The sequence below is a fragment of the Lynx rufus genome, unplaced genomic scaffold (genome assembly GCF_022079265.1).
Source record: "Lynx rufus isolate CCGP_SWC_20201006 ecotype Redwood Valley unplaced genomic scaffold, mLynRuf1.p SCAF_22, whole genome shotgun sequence".
Classification (NCBI taxonomy): domain Eukaryota; kingdom Metazoa; phylum Chordata; class Mammalia; order Carnivora; family Felidae; genus Lynx; species Lynx rufus.
In genome coordinates this window covers 22,122,251-22,136,846 of record NW_025814837.1, presented here as the reverse complement: position 1 = coordinate 22,136,846, position 14,596 = coordinate 22,122,251, and positions in this window count along the sequence as shown.

The window sequence follows — 14,596 nt, the reverse complement described above, 5'->3', positions numbered from 1 at the left end:
TGGCTTTGCAGTGTCTTTTGTGCTTCCATACAAATTTAAGATTGTTCTATTTCTGTGAAAATACTGTTGGAATTTTGATAAAGATTGGATTGAATTTCTATAGACTGTTTGAATAATATAGGCATTTTATCAATATTAATTCTTCTAATCCATGATCATGGACTGTCATTCCATTTGTTTATTTCATTTTCAATTTTATTCATTAGTGGCTTATAGTTTTCAGCTCAGGTCTTTCACGTATTTGGTTAAATATATTCCTAAATAGTTTTTTTCTTTTTGATACCATTATAAATGGGACTTCACTCAATTTGTTTATTAGTTCTGACAGTTTTTTGGTGGAGTCTTTAGGGTTTTCCATATATATATAATCATGTCATCTGCAATAGGGACAGTTTTACTTCATTCTGATTTGGATGTCTTATTTCTTTTTCTTAATTGCTCTTGCCTTTATTATGTTGAAGTAAGTTCCTATATCTACTTTGTTGAGCGTTTTATCATGTTGAAATTTGTGAAATGTTTTTTCTGCATCTACTGAAATGATCTTATGATTTTTATCTTTCATTTTATATCATATCAATTGGTTTGTGGATATTGAACCATCCTTGCATCCCTGGAATAAATCCCACTTTGTCAATGTGTATTTTTAAAAATGTATTACTAATTGTTTTGCTAATATTTTGTTGTAGATTTTTGTATCTATATTCATCAGAAATATTAGCCCATATTTTTCTTTTGTTGTAATGTTTTGTCTAGGTTTGGTAATACTAGGTTTGGCTTCATAAAATGGGTTTGGAAGTGTTCCATCCTCTTCTATTTGTGTTAAACGCCTTCCTTGTGTTAAATGGTTTTTAGGACTTCATCGTACTTTATCAGTTGATTTTTAGCTATATATATATTCATAATTTTAAAATATTGGTTCCAGAGTTTGTAATATGCATTTTTATTTATTACAGTTTCCTTTGGTGGCACTGATTTATTTTATTAAAATATTGCATCCAAACATTTCTAACTAATAAAGCTTTCCACTCTGTCACCAGTCTGATTGTGGCTTGGGAAAATATGTCAAGGTTAGCCAAGTTCTCCAGTCTCCTTTGGCTTCTATACCTGGCTCCCCAGGTGCCTTTTTGTGGTTTTCTCATTTGAGGTTCCATCAGTTAAATCTCTGATTCACTGCTTGTCCAAACCAGGGCTGCAACTTCAGGCTAGCAAAGTTGCAATTTTCCCTTGTTTGTTTTCCTCCAACTTTGCCATAATAGTTGATAAAATCACAGATTTTCTTTCTATCTCCCAAGTTGATGCTACATGCCCTCGGGCAGTAAAGCTGCCCTTTTTGAGACCAGTCAGACACTGGTAACTCTATTGCTTTTGTCAAATGACCTGGGTGGGGGCTGAGAGGATGAATGAAAGCAACCCCAGGAAGAAAGACAGTGACTTTGGCTGTTTTTTTTTTTTAATCTTTATTTATTCTTGAGAGAGACAGAGTGTGAGCAAGGGAGGAGCAGAGAGAGAGGGAGACACAGAATCCAAAGCAGTCTTCAGGCCCTGAGCTGTCAACACAGAACCTGATGTGGGGCTCGAATCCATGAACCGTGAGATCATGACCTGAACTGAAGTCGGAGGCTCAACCAACTGAGCCACCCAGGTGCCCCTGACTTTGGCTGTTCTTAACTAAAGTTTGAATCATTTTTCTAGACCAAGATCTCAATTTATTGTCTGGTTTTGATTCATTTTCAGAGCCCAGACATAATTGTATCTGTTCAGTTTTATATTGTAATTTTTTGTGTGGAAAGGATTCACTGATGTTTTCACACTACTAAAGCTGTAAGTTCGTTACATATTTTCTTTTCAAAGGATAGTAATATGCTTTAAAAATTAATTTTAGGACCTTAAAAAAGATGCTAATGGTTTTATTTTTCTGCTAGTAACATTGTCTTTGGGGAATAATTCTATAACTGTCACTTGGCTAGCATAAACTTAACATGAAATTTATTTCATGCCAAGGCCATACTGGTTCTCTTAGGTTGAAAATTAAGAATGATAAAATTAATAAATTCTTAAAATATGTTTGAAGAAACAGACATTAGAACCCTCTAGCATATATGATACAGAGAGAGGTGTCAAATGTTTTCTTTTGATTATTCTCATTCGTCATTTAGGAGAAGTTTATCTAAATCCAGTTTAGACATCATACAGTTGAGTGAACAGATAATATAAAGTAGTGTGAGACACTGCAAAGGAAGATTTGGCAATAATATCCAAGTACCCTAACTAAATAGTAAAATATTAATGATATACATATACATTAAATTTAAGCCTAATTCCTAGTGGGTCAAAATCAAAATTTTCCCAAACTGGGCTATATGATTTATGGGTCAGTGTTAAAAAGGAAAATGGGTGAAGGGGAGAGGGAGATACACAAGCCCTCAGTCATGGAATAGCTAGAATAAAAGGAAGAGTGTAAGGAATACAGTCAGGGATATAATAGGGATGCAATGGGACAGATGGTAGCTACATTTGTGATGAGCATAGCATAATATATAAACTTGTCAAATCACTAAGTTGTACATATGAAACTAATGTAATATTGTGTGTCAACCCTCTCATTTTTTTAAAAAAGGTAAAACACTTATGAAAATGAACTACTCAATAAAAAAGATTTATTCATTTAGAAATGGGTAAATAAAATATATATCTCATTTTCTCTGCTATGGAAACACGATATAGTGAATGTAATTTGTAAAAGTACTCACACTGTCCTGAAGTGTTTGTGTGTGTGTGTGTGTGTGTGTGCTCGCACATGTATGTGTGTTTGTAGGACCAGGTAGCCCAGAATTGGATAATGAGGCAATCATTCACATTCCTTGTAGAAAAAGAAAGAGTTTTAAAAATAAAAAGCATAATTTTATTTCTCATCCTCATTAGATTAATAAAAAAGTAGTGTTTTGAGTGACCCCTAGTGAGGTTTGGTTATCCAAAGGATAGCCTAAAAATTGCTATTTTTTCAATCTAAACATTACTTACTACCTCATATTATTATATGCTTTATTTTTATGTAAGAATGTATCAACTCTTATAATCGGGGAAGTGATTTTTTTTTAATGTTTATTCTTGAGAGAGAGAGAGAAAGAGTGAGCGAGCATGGGTAGGGGAGGGGCAGAGAGAGAGGGAGACACAGAATCCGAAGCACAGAGCTGTCAGCACAGAGCCTGACATGGGCTTCGGACCCACAAACTGTGAGACCATGACCTGAGCCCAAGTGAAGAGTTGAATGCTCAAGGGACTGAGAAGCCAGGTGCCCCATAATATTAACATTTTAAAAGGAATTTCCTAGTGTTGTTGTAATGCATCTTCTGAATTTCTTTTATCATTTTTTAAAAATCAGTGCTGTCTTAGATTTCTTGAGAGGAATTCCTCTTCATTAATTCATTTGTAAATGTGACTACTGTAATTAGCCAAGATCCTTAAGTGCCTACCGAATATCCAGGAGTCTCTCAGGAGAGTGGGTACAGAGTTGGGTGAGGCAGCTTAGTGGGAATAGAGAAGGGGAGGCCTGGTCCTGTTTCAGTTCTTGGAGTTTAATACTTGTATGATCTGGTTGAGATAAAAGCATGCAACATGTAATGATATGATAAGACACCCATAACAAGTCTTTTGGGATGAAAAACATTTTCGGAAATTTCTTAAGGGCTGAATGTATTAAGAATATGAGTTTTTAGTGAGGAATAGAAGAGGTAGTGTTTCTTTTATGAAAAACTCAGATTTCACAGAGAAGGAAGCTCCTGTTGTCTGGTAAATTCGCTGGCCACCATCTGGCTCTGTTCATTAAAAGAGTAATCCAAGCAGAGGAACCTGCTGCTTGCAACAAAAGTTGGAGCCTGGTGGGTTTTAGGTGCTTAGCAGGAGGTAAGCAGTCACATAACGTGTTCCCAGACACTCGAGGTCAAAGAGGGACATGTTTTGTCGATATTCTCTGGAAGATGCTCGCAGCCCTAGGGTCAGACTAATGCCCTTAGATGTTTTTGGTTTTCTTATAGAGGATCAAAATTTAAAAGAAGTTTGTGAAAGCACAGCTTTGATTGCAAGAGACAGAAGATCAATATGAAGCTTGATCTGATTTGAGGAATTTACAGTGTTCCCATTGTAATTATTTTAAAATTTGTATGAGGGAACTTCATTTGGTTTCTTGGTAGAAGAAATTATATATATCTATATATCTCATATGTATATATAATAGGCTATATATACAAAATATATAATAGTGTATATAGATATATAAATGTATATGTGGTATACTGGAAACATGAAATTTTGAGTTAAATGATAATTCTGGTTTAATTTTTTTAGTAACTCTGCACTTTAGATGTCGATAAATATCTCTGAACTTTAGCTTTCTACACCTCTGAAAGGTCTTATTTGATTCATAGAGTTGAGTGAAATCAAATGAGATATTTATGTAAAATATCCTATAAACAATGAAAGATATAAATGTTAGTTATCCCTAATACAACATAGAGAATTTTACTAGAGGCTTATAGAAAGTGGAATAAATGATCTATTACTGTTATTTTGACTCCAATATCACACTGTCTTGATGACTATAGCTTTATAGTAAGTCTTCAAATTGGGAATTGTAAGTCCTCCAACTTTGTTATTCTTTTTCAAAGCTATTTCACAATTCTGGTTTCTTTGCATTTCTGTATAAACTTTATACCATTTGCCTATTTTTAAAAATGTTTAAATGAAGAAAATTGTTAGGACATAAAATCTAAATAGCAGGAGACAAAACCAAATTTTTAAGGTGATTAATAAAATAATTTCAAAGTAAATACTTGAAAAAATCAAATTTGGTGCTGTCTTTTGTTGGTAAGGGTATTCCATTAACTAAATCAATTTCTTAAACATTTATCATTAAGGAAAACTATTAAAGACTTCTAAAATTTCAACAGTAAAATTCTGATACAGGAATTGCTTTTATTTCTGACTCATTATTATTTTTTTTTACCAACTTTGATTTTTTTTTTTTTTTGAGAGAGAGAGAGAGAGAGAGACAGAGAGTGAGTGAGCATGTGGGAGGGGCAGAGGGAGAGAGAGAATCCCAAGCAGGCTCCATGCTCAGCCAGGGCCAGAAGCAGGGCTCACTGCAAGCAGGGCTCTCTCTTAGGACCCTAAGATCATGACCTGAGCCAAAATCAAGAATCAAGTGCTTAACTGACTGAGGCACCCAGGTGCCCTTTTACCTACTTTGATTATGTAAAGTGTTTAGATTACAAATTATATTGCCTTGTTAACAGTTTATATACTGTAAAACCTTGGATTGCAAATAACTTGTTTTGCAAGTGTTCCGCAAGACCAGCAAACATTTCTAATAAATTTTAACTTGGTAAACAAATGATGTCTTGCAATATGAGTAGTACATGATGCCAAACAACTGAGCCAGTGGTTCTTCTCTCTTTCTTTCGCTGAGGGATTGTGGGTGATTGTCAATGCAGTGTCACTTTTCCACAAAATCCTCAAAAGGAAGCAAAAGCGAGTGTTATTGAATAGTTTCCCTGTTAAAGTTGCATGAAAAGAAAGATTCCATTGAGCCAATAGATAGCAGTGATTCTGTTAGTGATAGTGAAAGTCGTCCAACACAATAACCCTCCTCTCTCTTGTCTCCCTCATACCAGCCACCAAAGTTTTCAAAGGTAAATTCAGGTTGATTTGTTTATTTTTTTTTATATGCTGTATTTTCTTTATTATTTTGTATTGTATTACAGTATTCTAATCATTTTTATATGGATATTTTTGGGTTGTGGAATGAATCATCTGAGTTTCCATTAGTTTTTATGGGGAAATTTGCTTTGATATACAAGTGCTTTGAATTACAAGCATGTTTCTGGAACAAATTATGCTCGCAAAGCAAGGTTTTACTGTATTTCACAATGAGCATGTTCATTTGATAACCTGATCTATTTAAAAACCCCATAAATTCTTGGTACCAATGATTAGATTTTATATTTTTCATCGTTGTATTTTAATCTATAAATACATTAATTTATATTTCTAAACGAAATTGGTATAGATACTCTTGTGATAAAAAAGGTAATTAAAAATTGCAAAAGACTGTCCCATAGTCAGGTTTTTCCTGTTAGTAGTGAGTTTGATTCTTTTACATTTTAGTGAAAACCTCAACAAAAGCAAAAAGCAAAACAAACAAAAGAATATATCTTTTCCTACTTTTGCTTAATAAGTTTCCAATTGTTCATCTTTTAACAAAATTACATTATTTTTTAATTCAGGGTTCTTTTGGAGGTGAGGCTCATATTTATTATAAGTTAAAGAAAATATAATATCAAGTCCATGTATTTCTTGTAAAATTAGAATAATGTGATATCAGGCCCTGCCTTTCTGAGAATAAGTGACTATGATGATGGCCCATGGTCTAAAATTAAAGGTATCTTTTTGACTATATTTGTAGAATTTCACATTAACTGATATAGCACAAATGAGGCATATGTTAGAAGGCTCTTGGGTTATGTCATGAAACTGAAGGAAGAATTGACTTAGGAAAAGGAGAAATTTGGGAAATTCTAGAGAGTTGGCAACAATAGTTCATGCCTGTTGCAAAGAAAACTTAGCTCCAGTGATTCCCAGGCTGTCCATCTCTGGGTTGCTAAGTTTAAATTCTCAGGAATATGAGTGATTCTTGATTGGGTCTCGACTTCTGGAAAAATCAGCTATGGCTTAGGCGATAGAATCACACAGAACAGACATGTGTACTGGTGACCTGCTTCTGTGAATCAGGTTTATTCTCAGAGAAGGGAACTCCATGTATGTTGGACAGCTGTCCCCAAAGTTGTCTGCTGTTGCAAGAGACTTGAAGAAGGTAAATAACAGACCCAAGGTAATACTGCTCCCTTCTGCCCTGGATACATGAGCATGGCCGTGACACTTAGCCCCCAGGGTGATCACCTCCTGTGATAGGGCCTTAACCCTCAGACTGAATCCTCTGTAATTCTCAGGGTATTTTATTAGAGATACAGAATAGTTAATGTTGTGTAACTTTTAATTGACAATGTTCTATTTCACTTGCCTTATTAATCAATCTTCATAAAATCGTATGAGGTACATATTTTGCTAATTATTATTGTTTTTCAGTTACGAGGAAACTAAGACTTTGGGACATCACTGAGCTAGAGAACAGCAGACTGACATCAAACCATTGCCTAGGATATAGTAGGGCACTTCTTTTTTTGTACATTCTTCCAGAACGTGTGTGTGTGTGTGTGTGGGGGGGGTGTTTCTAAAAAACTACCTAAAAATCGTCTGAAAGAAATTCTTCCACATGAGGAAAGTACTTTGGACCTGGCTGGGTCAGTATCATCATCTCATAATTGTCTAGTAGCTTATTTGTTCCTATATGTGGCTTCTCCTTTCTTTGAAGTCCCAGTTCAGACTCCAATTATGCCATGTCCTCACTTATTATTATAACATGCCTCTGAGGAAGTGTTGGAATAGATTTTATTATGCTCACTCATTTTGTTTACTGATGTACTGTTGGTTAAAAGCATGACATTAAGTGATAGTAAACATTTTTTAAACATTTACTATGTTCCAGGCATATGCAGGAAGAATATCTCACTTAATTATCATAATAATCACTTGAGGTACATAGTGTTATTCTGTTATTACTCTCATCTTACAAATGAAGAAACTAAGGCTTAGAGAAAGTACTTATAACGAGTACGTGATGAAGCTATGATTCAAACCTGGGTTTCTATATTAAGCCATTATACTATATTGTTGTTCTTTGTACCAACAATATTTTTTTTTTCTTTTAGAGAGAGAGAGCGAGCAAGGGTGAGGGGAAAGGGAGAGAGGGAGAGAGAGGGAGAGAGGGAGAGAGAGAGAGAGAGAGAGAGAGAGAAAGTCTTAAGCAGACTTCATGCTCAGTGTGGAGCCTGATGTGGGGCTGGATCCCACAACCCTGGGATCATGACCTGAGACAAAACTGGACACAACCGACTGAGCCACTCAGACACCCCCTATACCAACAGTAATTTTATTGCTTCTCCACCAATAGAATGAAAATTTTAAACATAATTTCTTAGTTGTGTGGAAACTAATAAACATGGTTTCTTAGTTGTGAAAGATTTATATTTTTTATTCATCTTTTTCTTTCCCAGTCTCTTTGTGACCAATTAGACACATTTTCTGTGATCATATAATAGAGGGGTGTTAATAAGTATATTAGTTTCCCAGGGCTGCTGTAACTGATTACCATAATCTGTGTGGTTGAAAACAACAAAATGTATTTTCTCACAGTTCAGTAGGCCAAAAGTCCAAAATCAGTTGTTAGCATACTTGGCTCCTTTAGGAAGCTCCGAGGAAGAACCCGTTTGATGTCTTTCTCCCAGCTTTTGGTGATTGCTGGCAATTTTTGGCATTCTTTGGCTTATAGATATGTAATTCCAATATTTGCTTCCATCTTCATACCCCCTTCTTTGTGTTTCTCTGTGTGTCTGTGTCTCAAATCTCCCTCACCTTTCTCTTATAAGGACATCGATCATTAGATTTAGAACCCACCCTAAATCCAGGGTAATCTCATCTTGAGGCCCTTAATTTAATTATCTGCAGAGACCCTTATTCCACATAAGTTCACATTCTGAGGCTGTGGATCCATCTTGAATTTTTGGGGGGCACTATTCAGTTTGCCACAATAGATTCATATGGGACAGAAAACCTTAAGTCAGTTTTCACTAGTTGTTTTTCTCCCCCATATGTCATCCATTTATTCCCCAAAAGAAAACAAGGCCAATTTGATTGGTTTGAGTTTAGTAGGATTCATCTGGCTATGTTTGTAGGTGGTGGGGTAACTGGATATTAACAAAGCATGTATCATACATGCTTTTTTTGTGTTTTAGTCTAGAAGGCAGAATTGCTGGGCTGAGTCAGGGTCCCACTTGAGGGCTCTTTTGCCTTTTTTCCCCTTCAATTTCCATACATAGCAGAGTTTTGGTCATTGCTTTGATTTCCTGCAGGTTAGAAGGTAAAAGATCCACAAATTCTTTTTTTTTTAAGTCTATTTATCTATTTTGAAAGAGAGAGAGAGAGAGAGCAAGCGAGCACACGAGCATCACCAGGGGAGGGGCAGAGAGAGAGGGAGACAGAGAAAATCCCAAACAGGCTCTGCACTGTTAGTGTGGAGCCCCATGAGGGGCTCGAACTCATGAACCTCAAGATCATGACCTGAGCTGAAACCAAGAGTTGGATGCTTAATTGACTGAGCCACCAGGCATCCCTAAGATCCACAAATATTGATTTGAACTGAGGGGAAATAGATGGTCCTACTTAGATAGCAAAGTATATACTGAAACCACATTCCAGAGGTTCTTGCCCTGTCTCCATTAATAATCAAGGGATACTTTTTTTTTTTTTATTATTAACTGTTGTTCCTCATGTATGTCTCTCTGAAAAAATCCACAGGGAGGAGTGGTGAATGACAGAACAGGTCTGGGCATTCTTAGCAGGCCCCTAGGCATAGTACCAAAAAATAGCCCATCCAATTTCCACCTGTTATACTTCATACCCATTCCCCCTTCAATGGCAACATGGAGTAAATGCTGCCCTTCATGGGATCATTTTTTTTTTTTTTTTTTTCTGAGGAGGTATAGATAGGATAGGCATGTGTGGTTACAGAGCAGGTGAAGCTGTGGACACACATCCTAAGGAGTCTATTTTGTTGGCATTATCAGAGAGAGCCAACCTACAAACTTGCCTAAAATATATCATCCAGAATACATTTGGCTTAAAGCAACAAATGGGTGTAGTTAGATATCTGTTGTCAAATCCCAGTTATCCTCTGAGAAATGGTAGCTATGGCCATTAGGAAAGGGATTATGACACTCTTTAGAAAGTAAAAAGAACTAATAAATCTTATGTTACTATTATTATAACAGGATTTAAAAATTAATAGAAGAGCAAGACCTGAAAATATGATGTTTTGAAGACAAGGCATACAAGAAACAAAAGGAATATAGATTAGGGGCGCAAGAATTAAAGCGTGAGGTTGTAAGTGAAAGAATAGGCCACAGGGGGATATTTTAGAGAATTTCAGTAAATATTTTGTTAGAAAAGTGAAAATGTAATAAGGAGGACTAAACATATTTAAATAAATGTCTCTCCCTGTTAATAATAAAAGCTATAGTTTCTTAGGGAATCTTGTTTAGAAGTGAATATTGAACCAAGGGGTTTTTGATGGAAGATACTAACTTTTCTGAATATATAGATCCACAAAATATATTGAGTTGTTTTCTGGCTCTGATTTCTATGTTTTGAGGGTAGCAAAGAGTATTGAAAGTTTGTACAAAAAAAAAGGGGGGGTGGGAAGCAGAGGTGGGTGCTTAAGAGCAGGTTGTAGGAAAGAAAAAAAATGGGAAACTCCAGCTTCATAGAACTGTCTACATGTTCAAGTTTGTATTTCAGGATTTATTTTGTAATATCACAGAGTTCTCCAGTGGAGCTTGATGTAAATTCAGCCCAAGATGAAAAAAGTATTAATGATGACAATTAACAAGGTCTAAAAAATGAGTCAGTGATATTTAGGAGAGGAATGAATGAAATAAAATGGAAATGAGGGAAAATATTCTCCAAATATGAAGCACCTTATTTTGTTGTATCCAAAACACTCAATGTTCAAAATAGGAGAGATGATCTGTGAGCCCGAATTATTCTCTGATTTTTATCCTTCATGCAGGTCTGATCTGGGAAGATAATATTAGAGAATACCCTCCAGTGAAACTAATAGCAAATCTTTCTGTTATAATATTTCCCACAAAAGCTATTACTCTCTTTTATTCTGTTGTTCTATGTGTTGTTCTTCCTTTATCATTAGGATGGAAAACCAGAAGCTCTCTTTGCAATTTACAATAACGATAATAATTTATAATTAATATCAGCTGCATACTAATTGGGATGCAGTGTCAGGGCATGTTTCTGACTCTTGATTGTTTATGAAACAGAGAAAGCACTGATCTCAGCCTAAAATTCAAGTGAATCTCAAGAAATCTGTTTCTATGAAGAGGTAGGTGGAGCGAGTAATAGTACTACCTAGGTACTACTACCTAGTACTACCTAGTAACCTAGGTACTACCACCCAAGGTTAGCACCTAGCTACTTCAACAGCCGTTTTGGACCTTGAGGGGGGCTTTACGAGGCCAATAGCCACCTTACTCCAGCCATCTTCCTTCATCTTTATCATGTCAATGAAAAGGAAGATAATGTTACTTTAGCTATTATTTACTCTTTCATTGATTATTTTAAAATTCTTTTAAAAAAATCTACATTATTCTCTTTGTAATGTTTCTTTATAGGAAGCAAATGTTTAGGTCCACATATTTCATAAGTGTCTTTATTATGTTATGTTATTATTATACTAAGTATGTTATTTTGACTTCTGAACTATAAACTGTATGTTTATAATTGCTCTCTTTAAGTTTAGGTTGTTCACTTATGTTGTTACCCTTGATGTAAATTGCATCTGTTCTTTAAGAGGCTTCTAGCATGTTGACGTTATATAGTTTCTAACTAAGGTAGAGACTACATCTTTTTTAAATGATATCTGTCTTTCAGTTATAAAGAAGGCTATACCAGAAATGCCCATCTTTGGACATATGCTATGTATAGAAGGAAGTAGATAGTAACAGTAAGGAAATGAACTGAAAGGCTCAGTGATTGAAGAAGATACATAATTGGTGAGGCTGGGAGGTTCCTTCTGAAGAGAGTCATTCTGTGACGTAGCAGCAACTGTGCTAGCTTTTCCTCTGGTCACAGTTTTGTGCTAAAAGTCATGGATCTATACGGAAAATGTAGATCACAGCCACTCAATGTCCATGAACAGTTTGTTACTGGCCTGTGGCAAGATAAATAGAGATATAGAGAATAAATACTTAGAAAATTTTGTAGCAACATGACATTGTCATGACATTCAAGGTTGGCATTCAAGCTTGGATCAGTGGCTGTGTCTCACTGAATGGGTATAGACCAGTTTGCATGTTAGCAAACTCACATGTGTGAACTATGTACCAGTCGTGTGTAGTGACAGATTAGAAACAGTAATAAAAAAATATTAGTCCTTCCTCACAAATAGTTGGAAAACACTGATGTTGATGACACTGTCCCTGCCTTGCATGTCTTCTCTATTTCTATTAACCAAAACCTCACAAACATACCTGAATCCATCCACATGCAATTAAGTGGCTTGAAGAGCCTCCCAAGGAACAAAGCCACAAGTTTTGTTGACAAATCAGTATGCAAATAGAGTACTTAAGTGTTCGTTGAATTACCAGAGGAGAAATGAGGACATCTGACTCACTGCTAAAAAAGAGAATGACAGTAATCTGGAAGAGAAGGATGAAGTTTATGCCTAAATATGAAATTTTATAAATGGCATTTAGATAATATTTAATAGCACAAAAATACTTTGAAATTAGCACAGAAAGTGCCATACATGATTAATTCCAAAGTCTTGAAGCTAAAAGAGGCTGTGACATAGGATTAACCTGGCTCTGCAGGGCTACTTAGTAAACAGGGCAATGTGGGGTAATTGATGCCAATTCTCAGGGCAGAGGTAATTTTTTTCCTTGTTTTCCAAGCTGCTTGACATTTTCCTTTCTAGCAAAAGGCACACTGTTGGAGGTCCCATGAATTCACTGCAGACATTATTTACAGTAGCCACTTGGTTTGGTGACCTGAAATCAAGAATTTTTCTCTGACAAAAATGACACGAGAGAAACATATCACACTGAAAAATGGTTGAAACAAAGTTTTGATCCTCTTAGTAACTAAATTGGAAAAAATTGCTTCTCAAGTAAACCAAGAAAAACTTTGTGCTTCTCCAGGGCCTGCTTCATGGGTAAAGGTTGTGAATTTTACTTCTTGTACTTTATATTCATCTTTAAAAAAAATTATACTGCTAATGATTTATTAGGCATTTAATAAGTGCATCTTGAATAGATGGTATGATCAATGTGTCATTAATATAGCAGAAAGAGCCCTGGGCCATAGTTTAAGGCCCAGGCTCAACATTGTCAGTTGCTGGTATTGTGACCTCAGGTAGTACTTAATCTCGTCTTCTTTGGTTTTGTCATTTATAAGAAGATGTAACAGTCTTTTTTTTTTTAATGTTTATTTATTTTTGAGAAAAAGAAAGACAGAGTGTGAGTGGGGGAGGGTCAGAGAGAGGGAGACACAGAATCAGAAGCAGGCTCCAGGCTCCTAGCTGTCAGCACAGAGCTGGATGCAGGGCTCGAACTCACACACTGGGAGGTTGTGACCTGAGCCAAAGTCAGATGTTCAACCCACTGAGCCACCCAGCACCCCCACACCCCCCTCCCCATATAACAGTCTTTTGCTTAACAGTGGATTGCTTGAAGTGTTAAGTTGCTTGATTGGTTTTTAAATTATAAAATATTATGGTTTTTAAATTATAAAATATTATAAAATATCAAGGAATAAAAACATGGACATATGTTTTCACAATTTCCTAATGCCCCCTGAAACAATTAAGTTAAATATTCCATTCCAAATGAACTAGAACTAAAATTGAATATAACTGATAAAAATAGATACAAACCAAAGTAACAATGATTTTACATAACATTCGCTAAACTTACTTATTTCAGGACTCAATTACTTTAGGAGTTTTTATTTTTATTTTTTGAGATAATTAGAGATCTTATAGCAGGATGCATCATCTTCTGATTTAATGAAGTATGTCACAAAACATTCAGCATGAAAGACATGAGAAAAACTCATCTTTCATCATAGTAGGATTAAATACAATGGACCCTCTTCAGTAGAGAAGCACCAACAAACAAACAAACAAACAAACAAATAAACAAAGAAATAAATTTCGATAGCCCAGAATAAAATTCTTCTTAGTGTAAATATAGCCTCTACCACAAAAAGTAGTTGGGGATTAAAAGATAAACTTTAATGTTTACGAACTAGTGAGCTTCTCTAGGAAGAGACACTATTTAGCAAGTTTATAATGACAGTGCAAAACTTTTTATAGAGTAATTTTCACTAACAATTTGAACTTTGATATAGCTTACATAAGAAACCAGGAGAACTCGTGAAGTTGACAGTTTTAAAATGGCCATTTCCATTTCTAATCTTGTAGAACTCTAGCACTCCAAGGTAAGAGAGACATTTACATATGCTTAAGGTTAGCATGATGCTATTAGTCAAATTTAAAAGTAGAACGTTACACGTCACTGAGGAAGAAAATCCAGAAATGCTATCTTCTAAATGTAATCATATTTTCATGTTCAAAGTTGAGATTTGCCTTCTGTGATTTCTGTGGAAATAAGATGGTTTGGGTAAAAAAAGAAACCCCCTACCTAGAAGTATAAAAGCTGTATGGTAGACAATGAAATGATTATAGGAAGTGGGAATGCTTTTATTTCTCTCACTATCTGTAACACTAAAATGAGCTCATTTTGAGCATATTCTTAAATTAGCATCTGCAATAACAGAAAAGGATAGTCTTTCCTAAAACAAAAGCTCTTGCTATGAAGAAACTTATGTAATAGGACAGCTCCTGCTTTAAGTG